We start from the raw sequence: 10,510 nt of genomic DNA, 5'->3' as shown, positions 1-10,510 counted from the left end.
ACGTGCAAAAACTACTCCACCTCTAAGAGACCTAAATAACAAGGGAATTTAATTTTCGTCAAATGCTTCGATTGTATTTCCGTCTGAATATATAATTAATAGAAAAATCACAACAAAATACCTGTATTTTTGTATAGCTTTAAGACTTATTGACCGATTGAAATTTAAAGAACAGGACCTAATGCAAAATCGGATCAATGTAAATGTATGAACTTCATAGTACAAAATCTTCATCACAAACCAAGCAACTGAGACACCTTAAGTCTTTCTTCAACTGAGCTTTAACATATCCATCTTTGACAGCTACCGTGATGGTTGAATAACCTGTTTGGTAAACCATTATAAGCAGCAAAAGTAGCATCCCTGCCCTTTCATTTGCTAGTATCTTTATATAAAAACCCAAATGCCTTCTCGAAACCTATCAAGTTATACTTGATTCAGTAAAAATACGCATATAACTGTGGAAAATCATAATATCACTTCTTGACACAATGTTCTGAAGACAAAAGCAAATACCTTCTCTTTAGAAATCTATATGAGAGAAACACAAAAATCCCTTTTAAGTGACCTGTTTGACCTGCTACTTTTCTCCTCACATCTGTCAGAATGAATAGTGTATTGCATTTTTACCAAGTGAAGTGGTCCAGCCTACTTTTTGTACAAATCCGCAGACAGTCATTTGCAAAGGAAACCATGGTTTTCCAGCATTTTATACCCCTTTCTCTTCATTTACATCAGATCTATAAAATTTGGTCACTCAGAAGCTCAGGTATATCTATGTTCAATCAAATTCATCATGAAATGAGGACCTTTTTTCTCTCGGATACACTTCCTTTAGTTGGGTAACGAAGGTCAGGTAACTGTACATTATTACCAGGGCGTCTGATTTCGGACTGTTTTGGAAGAATACGCATTTTCCATGTGCGTAATAAGCGTCCGAACCGCAACGTCTTGCACATCAGTACAAATATTGGCAGGAATGTCTTTTTTATTCCAAAATCTACTTTTAAAATGATACAAACAAATATTTCTGGGCAAGCTGTCTGTAACGATTCCCGATTGAGCCATTGCTTTGTTTCATATTATTTCTGCCTTTAAAAAATTCTATTGTAACTTTACTGTCATTGATTCTTTTTTTACGAACAGGTTTAGCAAGCTTTCGTTTTGTAGCATCTTCAAAATTCGATACTCGTTTAATATCCATGAAAAAGTAGTCAAATTAAATGTATCCGTTTGATACTGGAAGACACTTTCACTTTTATACTTGGCGTATTAGCAGACTCTGTTAAAGAGGCCAAGTGCAGAGTCACATGAAACGCCTTAGCAGACAAAGTATCCCCGACCTCAAGCCCGTATGATAAAGCCGAGTAGTAGTTCCGTGATCTTGTTTTCCTCAACCGCTCAGTTGACGAGGATACCTTGTCCACAAACGGGTCCGGAAGATACAGATCAATCACTTCTGTGAACCTCTGAAAGAACAGACGTAAACAAAGAAAAAATACTGAATTGTCTGTTAGCTATTATACCATACTGCAAAACAAAAATACAATTAAATTTTTTATCCAAACTATAATTAATCATTTTTATATTCTTTAGGACTCTATGATAAGCAGTTTTTAAATCCCATCAGGACTGAACTCTTTTGGTATCTGTCTTCTGGTCTGTTTCGTCGGGCCCTTAAAGGCCTAGAGTGTTCCCCCCCCCCCCCCACCCTCCCCAAATCCAATATACAACTCCCATCTTATCTGCTGCTTATCAGCGATTATGTAACAGTGACTGATTAGAGGGCAATTAGCACAGCAGGGACCCTAACTAGACCATGAAGATGTGTGCAGCGGAGTTGAAAGAAATTATTTTTTCCTCTGTGAATGTGGAATGATAATAATAAAAGTTAATATTTTGATATTATATGATATAATAACTATTACTTTAATGTTATAATGATGATAATAATAATAATAATAATAATAATAATCATTATTATTACTATTATTATTATATTATATATAGTATGATAAAATATACAGTAATTATATTGAAAATAATAATGATAAAACACAAGTATATCACAATTCTCCAGACAGAATTTGAAAAAAATAAATACTTGCATATTTCTTTAAGTAAGTTTCTTATTATTTCATTATTGTGGAAATAAGTTTCTGATTATTTTATTATTGTGTTTGATCAACAAATATTTTTCTTCACATAGAAATGCCAAAAAAAACTAGTATAACTTTAAAAGTTATTAATTATTCATTAATTTTAAAAAAAAATTACATTGTTTCCACTTCTCACTAATTGATACACTTGTAAGGTAGACTGACACTCCAATAAACATTGACCCTTGTTTATTGGAACCATACTGTGATGGTCATTAGCCCCCAACTGTGCAGGTGAAGACAGAAATCCCTTGGCCCACTGCCAAAATCTAGGCCTTTAAGGGTGATACGTTTTTGGTTCTTAAGGTTTGCTTTTTATAAAACTATACACGAGCATTTTTGTGTTTTACATGCCATGCCTTTTTGTTTCCATTACGTGTGTTAGAGATTCACCTAGCGGGGATTACTTTTATTTACACTGCCCCGTGTCTTTGGAACATGGTTTGAGTAATAGTGAGGTTGGGTGCGGTTTAGGCTCCCCAGTGGTGTTTTTGCCTCTGACCGTTCCCAGGCGGTGCTCCTTTGTGTTCCTTGATTTGTTCGTTGTGTGTATGTACGTGAGTGTGCGTGCGAGCGTGCGTGCGATGTGCACGTCTGCGTGCTGTGGGTTTCGTTGGAGGCTGCGTTTTTTGGAACATGGCATTCCCTGTTTGATATTTGTCTTTATTGTTTTAGCATTAATATATACATAAAAAATTTCCAAGTGATAAATACCAAGTACTTAATATCGCACACTCATCTATAGTCAGAACAAAGGAGGTAACTGTATTACCTCAAATACATTAACCTCCCTTTCACTGAAAAATATTTATATAACGCTGCATTATATCATACGAAATTTCAAGTCTTGTACACCAAAAGTTCCTTTTCTAATTGCAAGAATATGCAATCCTTTATAAACAATTCGAAACGTCCCTCTTTCAATGACAACAAAGGTCAAAAGTTTGCCGATTTCCATTCCCTAACAACTAAAACTCATACAGCCACATGTTTCTATTTTACTTAACCCCTTGGAAGCCACATAATAGAAAACACTAGATCAGACTTTGTTTCTTAGGAAATTCACTTTAAGTCTTGGTCTTGTTATGTATATGTCATTCCCCTTTAAGCTTTACTTTATTGATGACTCAATGTTTACTGACCAAGTTTTGAGACATCATGTCAATACGTTGTTTATATTCTTTGGTGTTACGGAATTACAGTACTGACAAACAGTGTGATACAATTATTTTTAAAAATAAAGACAAATATCAAACAGGGAATGCCACGTACCAAAATCGCAGCCTCCCCAAAACGAAACCTACAGCACGCAGACGTGCACACCACAAACACACACACACACATACACGTGCACACACACAAAGCCAACACACGAGGACAAAACGAACAAACAAAGGAACACACACACATACACGCGCACGCACACAAAACCTACACAAGAGGACAAAACAAACAAACAAAGGAACACAGTGGGGCACGGCCTAAAGTCTGAATTGTCTTGGTTTTTCCAGAATCTTCATACAATTCATGATGATACACAAAAGTGCTGGAACCTTCCACGATATATTAAATTGGGAGCTGACTAAAGACATGGCAGAACATACAGTTAAAGAACTTATTGAAAAATCTTACGTATTCCTACTAACAAAATATTACGAGTTTGGATATTTAACATTTGTTGGATATTAATTAACATTGTGTAGAAGAGAAGATTTATGACATACTGAATACACTTCGGATTTGTGAATAATTTGGAATTATTACTGTTTGGATTTGAAATTGACCAGGACAGGAACTTGACTATTCTTGCATATAAGATTGGATTTTGCGGTTAGTTACATTTTAAGGTGTTTGAATTTTAAGTAAGTAAATTCTTTATTTTTAGAGGGTGACTTATTTAGCTGACGCTAATCTTACATGAGGCGCTCTTATAGTACAATTATTTACAAACATGGTTCAAATGAAGATAGAAAATAATATCAAAAGTACCCAGTTAGAAAGTAACATACAAATGTATAACAAAAATAGAAAAATTGATATTTTATAATTAACATTACATACATATTTCATGGCATATTTATCAATGTAATTACTTTTGCTTTAAACATAGTAGTTAGCGGACGCTTTAAAATCTACAGGTAAGATATTCCAAACAATTGGACCTGAATACAGTAAACTTCGCTTAAACAGTTCTGATTGCGTATTAGGTATATGAAAATTTCTGTTCGAGTTTGATCCTAATAGTAAAGAGGTGTCACTTTTTATTTCCTTTAAATTGTACATTTCACATTTATAATTTGGTAACAGATTATTTGCGATTTTGAACATAAAACATGTCTTCTGAAAAAACAGTCGCTGATCAAACCGTTACATGTTCACACAATTTAGAGCTTGATTGAAATCTGAGTAAGTTGATCCTAAAATAGTTCTACATGCGCATTTTTGTAATCTAAGAATTTTCTGAATATCTTTATTAATTGTACTTCCCCATATTATACAGCAATAATCTATATGCGGTTGAATATAAGCTTTATGAAATAAGATTCTATAGTTTATATTAAGAAATTCCTTTATCCTTGATAGTAACCAAATGTAATAGGATATATTTTACAAGTTACTTTAAAATGTGAATCCCACATAAGATCATGCTGTTTGTAAATTCCACGAATTTTTGACTTGGACTTTGTTTTAGCATATCATTTTTATACAAAACAGTAAATTCCTTATTTTCAAGAACTCGCCAAAGTTTTGTTATTGTTCATAGCTGCTGGTTTGTTTTTCTGTTACCTTAAGTATTATAAGTAACAAGCAATTGTTACCATTTGACGAAACAGTCTTTTCAAAATTCTTCTCTGTATCTAAACCGTCATCTAAAAACATGAGAACAGTTTTGCTTCCCCCCCCCCCCCCCCCCCCCCCAAGTTATAAACGGCCTTGTAATTTTCGTAAATATATTTAGGGGTTGACAATAATAAACCAAATGGGGGGACAAGAAACTTAAAATAGGAAGTACTTCCATCTTCGGTTTACAAAGAAAATCGTAGTAATTCCGTATGAGGGGTAAAGATAAATATGAAATGATATGCAGACTGAATATCGAATTTTATCATCCGACAATCGTTTTGTTAATACAAAGAGCTTATCTTAAATCTTCATACTTGACAGTCTTTTTCTACCATAGGAACCTGACATTCAGTCCATAAGCCAACGCAAATCTATATTTTCAAAAAAAAACTCTATATAAAAAAAAACACCAGGAATGTAACGCATTCACACCCCACCCACACATGAAAACAAGAAAATTTCAAAACACAGAAGTGCGGGTGTGATCGGGGGGTATAATTATCTAAAGGCAACTAAAATATATCTGGAACTGTGCTTACAAGTTTGATTCGCTGTCATCGTACTGACTAACACAAAATAAACACTTCAACAACATTTCGTTTATCGTCGAAACCATTGCGTGACATCACAGGTTAATGTACATAATTAAGTTGTTGTATAAATGCCTGTGTCCGGTAATACGGTAAGGAACATATACGGGATAAAGTACAATATTATGAACGCGTAACCATGTATTTTGTCACAGCAAGATTGTCATTTACAACATAATTAACATTTATAATATCATATACTCATACCGTATTGCTAGACATAGCTGACTGGCTATGATAAAAAAAGGGGTAAAGACAAAACACTGACCGGACCACTCAAATCAACAGACTACTGACCAGTCAGTTAACAGACCAGGGGGTACAATTTGCAGACCACTGGTTTACTGACCAGATAAGATAAGAAACATTTTAGATTAAATGCAAAGAAAACATAAATGTTAGACATGACTTTGGTTGCAGTTCAAATAACCAGTGAAATTTTAAAGCACTTTACTGTCATATTTTAATATTTTTTTAAAAAGTTTTGATTATGTTATCATTATACTGGCTCAGAAAACTTTTCTGATGTAGAGTTATTTCAATCAAGACAAGTATTTTTTCACATTTGGAAGTAAGATGAAAATGATTTGTAATATTTTACAGTTTTGACTATTTTTAATACCTATTGCAAATTTCCAATCTAATTGTCATAAATTGTTTGACTGTAGAAATCTTATTAATATTATATAACATTAAAAACTCAAGATTTGTTACTTCCAAAATAAGTAGGAGATTTTCTATACATGCTGAAGTACAGTATATGTGAATTAAATGTATTGCAGTTTTTGTTTGAAATACTGTACACTCTTATAGTGCTAATTCTCTTGCAAAAAAAAAACAGAGCAAAACTTAAAGGTTTCTTAGCACCTATCAATGAGAATTTTTAAGTGTCTAAGTAAAGTCAGGCTGCTAAAGAAATTTGTTCACAGTTTGGATATTTTCTTTTTTATTTTAATATTGTATTTTATATTAAATGCAATTTTTAAAGCAGAAAACAAGGAGAAAACCATGTAATATAAAGTTTTTGTTAAACCAGGATTGTCTTAATTATTTCAGATAGATGTAACATACTCCTGAACTTTTCTAAAAAATATTAAACAAAGCTATATGTATGTTTATAATGATAATAGAACAAGAGTTGTCAGTGGACAGCGCGCTCGACTATTCTCAGTGCTTGATAGTATAATATAAGCTATGAGTAAAACTATAACATTACAATTACTGTCAATTAGCATATTCTAAGTCGAAAAGGGGCCATAAGTCAGTCAAAATGCTTGATAGAGTTGCCTCCTCCTTTTTACAGACTGGGGTCATGATGGTAAACAAGTATGCAAAATATCAAAGCAATATCTCAATGGACTTTGAAAATATTTGGGGTGGTACGCAAACTTTAACATTTATTCTAAGTCGAAAAGGGGCCATAATTCAGTCAAAATGCTTGATAGAGTTGCCTCCTCCTTTTTACAGACTGGGGTCATGATGGTAAACAAGTATGCAAAATATCAAAGCAATATCTCAATGGACTTTGAAAATATTTGGGGTGGTACGCAAACTTTAACATTTATTCCAAGTCGAAAAGGGGCCATAATTCAGTCAAAAGGCTTGATAGGATTGCCTCCTCCTTTTTACAGACTGGGGTCATGATGGTAAACAAGTATGCAAAATATCAAAGCAATATCTCAATGGACTTTGAAAATATTTGGGGTGGTACGCAAACTTTAACATTTGTGTGACGCTCACGCACACGCTCACACTAATGCCGACGCGGGGCGAGTAGGATAGCTCCCCTATTCTTGGAATAGTCGAGCTAAAAAGTGGAAACTCCAGAGGTCGCTCAACCCGATGAAAATTAAACTGTTGCAGACTTGGTTTGATTGAGCATGTTCATGGGCGGTAGTGGAAATGCATTTAGAAAAAAGATTTCATTAGCAAGATGCAATAATAAATAAAATACCTCATTTTTTACTCATTGAAAATAAATACCATAAATGTCAGTTTTCTTGAATACTGAAATCTCGATTTGAATTGAACAAGATAGCAGACAAAGTTTGTTTTCATTTTGCACAGGCTATAGAGTATCTTAATTTATTAAAAGGTTATACACTTGTACATTTGTATTTAATTTGTTAAATGTCTTTTTAAAGTTGAACACAGTGTCAAACATTGAAGACATTTTCCATTTAAAAAAAGTATTATTTCCTTCAGATGGCAAGTCATTTATCAGTTCATGATACCATTTTTACTACTTTATTTTCTGCTTTAAAAATCATTTCCCTTTCAAATATTAGTATAAATTACCAAGGACACTAAATATATATTTATAAAAAGGCGAGTTATACATGCAAAATACTTTTAATTAAATATCTCCAATGATTAGCCAGATTAGAGTCACAGTGTGTAACAATTAGCATGTAGATATATGGTTTATGCATAAAATTGATATTATACTGTTATCAATTAGTTTACTTGAAATTATTGGACCAATAATATGGGTTAAACTATGCTATATTTCTTAAGAAAGCTTTAAAACTTAATTACTGACAAACTTTATGTTGCGGAAACACATGAGAATTTGCTGTTTTTACTACTTTTTACGATGAAAATCGAAAAAGCGTTTGTCACACTTTTACTCCAGGTAAACTGTCTCGATTATAATTATCTATATTTTGAAGTCATTATTCACTACTTCAGCTATAGCGCTACTGCAGGGGTGGTATAGTACGTCATCAACAGGTGCGAGCAACACTTCCCGATGCGGCTTTTTTGTGTCAAAAAATCTCGATTCGGTGAGTAAACTTGCGATTATTACATTGATAACTAATAGATTCGGAAATGACATATAGTCGAAAGTACCCGCACATGCGTCTAGTTTATCATTTACGTTTGCATTTTTCAAGAAAGCCTTCCGTTTAAGAGAACATTCGTGCACAATGCACTTCATGGAAACACTTCCCTATTCACCACACCATATTATGTCGCATAACAAGAGTTTACATGCATTTCTGATAAATCCAAGCATTGACGAGTGTTCTTTTATGGTAAACAGATGTCAGTGATACCTTGATTACTCATTGGAATCTAAACTTTCCGAAAAATCAGTAAACTAAAATTTCGCCTTCCCGATTCACCAACTGAATTGATGTCCTTCCCGGCTCACCAATTTCCAGCATAACTAACATCGGGCTGGTGCTCATGTAAATGTGATCACGCTTGCCTGGAAGTTCTATTAATTCAAATAACTAATTGTTAGAGTGCTTGCACTAGATGGTCTGTAAACTTCATTTAAGCATTTGAAGATAATATTGAAAGAACGAGGCATATCTTGAACATATGTTGTATACTATAAACATGCATATGTATGATATAATTATGTTCTATCATGTCCTTATATTTGTTATTTTAGGTACATGAAAGATGAAAAAGGAAACAAAACTTCTAGTCTGCATCAATGGAATTGTCAATATATGTTAAAAAGGACTGCTGAGTGATCGGCATGCAAGACATTATTGACATATTATATTTTCCAAAAGCTGTACGACATAATATTTGAGAAGTGGAGAACATCCTCTAACGGAATTACCCCAGACAAGGATTTCAACGCTCAACTAGGTCTCCGTACCAAACTTTGTCACGACTATGTCGGTTGCTGTTTGAAGGTATGGATATAAATAACTGATTTAATTTCAATAATGTTACAGTAGATAAACCTTAATAAGGGGTATTAGATAGGCACTTCGACACATGATAATATAAATAGAAAGTATTTTGGAAACCATTAGTTAACTTGTTACTTTAATTATTTTTTCATGATAACTATTTATGGCGTGTCATCGAAAATAGTCGAGTATGATGGCTTTGATTCCGAACTTGAGTTCAAGGCAAGACTCGATGAGACAAATAAGAATATGCATTGATAATATGCTAAGTAAAGCAAAATTATATAGTTAAATTATTATCATGTGCTGATTTTTAAAGTAGCAACCTTTTAATATATATTTTTAAAGGTATAAAGTCGCACCAGTGCAGTTTAGTTTTTAATGATATGCTACTATTTAGTTTTGTTTAACATTTCAGGGTCACGTGATCATCACAACTGCTCGGGAAAAAATGAGAAATTACTGTATCGAGCCAACGAATGTTCTTATTAAGGAGTTTTAGATGTGCGCAGGGAAAGACCAAGAGTGACTACAACCGAATTATAATTACCACGTAGTAGAATGGGACATTGAATCTACACTAGAAAGCGGTTGAGGATTTAACACTTTACTTATGTTCAGATTTTGCTTGCAAATCTTAGTGCACCCAGTTACATGTTAAAACTCGAAGTGAGCTTGAACAGTGGTAGAACAATTTTACTTGCAATGTAAATTACTTTGCTTTTCTTAAACTGTTTAGTTGTTGAAAATGTTGTTGTATAAAAGATTATTTAAAATAGGAAATTTTACTGATTTTTTATTTAAACCCTTATACAGTGGAAGCCGTTGTGACATAAACTTACGCACATACACTTTCAAGACATAGCAACATCTTCCTTTTATCAGCTAATGTTATATATTTACACAAATCAACAAAGTAGATTTATTACTTGATTGTAGCAATTCTAAATTTTATACACACGTTTCTTTAACTTTGGACGTAATTCTTTATAACTCAGCATTTAAAAAAAAATGAAATTCACCTTAAATTTCATTAAGATCGCATATCTGACAAATTCTTTCCACATTGTATGCTTTAATTTTCTTCGATCAAGAAGCAGTGTACATCTCTATGTCACATATTCTCAACAACTGGAAATATTCAGACACGACAGAAAGACGCGAAGTGAAGATGCACTGCCTAAATTTCAAAATCAACAAAAATCAGAATATAATAACTCTTGAAACCATTAAACTGGAAATGTTGAGGTTTTGCGCAACT

The 10,510-nt window shown here is 33.2% G+C and overlaps 1 long non-coding RNA gene across 1 annotated transcript; it reads left to right on the top strand.

The window, feature by feature from the left end:
- Window positions 1-8,376: 8,376 nt before the first annotated feature.
- LOC128548344 (uncharacterized) lies at window positions 8,377-10,054 on the top strand. Its single transcript, XR_008366956.1, has 2 exons — window positions 8,377-9,249; window positions 9,668-10,054. It is a non-coding gene; the product is annotated as an uncharacterized LOC128548344 (long non-coding RNA).
- The last annotated feature ends 456 nt before the right edge of the window (window positions 10,055-10,510 follow it).

The sequence above is a fragment of the Mercenaria mercenaria genome, chromosome 2 (genome assembly GCF_021730395.1).
Source record: "Mercenaria mercenaria strain notata chromosome 2, MADL_Memer_1, whole genome shotgun sequence".
Classification (NCBI taxonomy): Eukaryota; Metazoa; Mollusca; class Bivalvia; order Venerida; family Veneridae; genus Mercenaria; species Mercenaria mercenaria.
The sequence above is the reverse complement of the archived record's forward strand: the minus strand, read 5'-3'. Positions and strand labels throughout refer to the sequence as shown.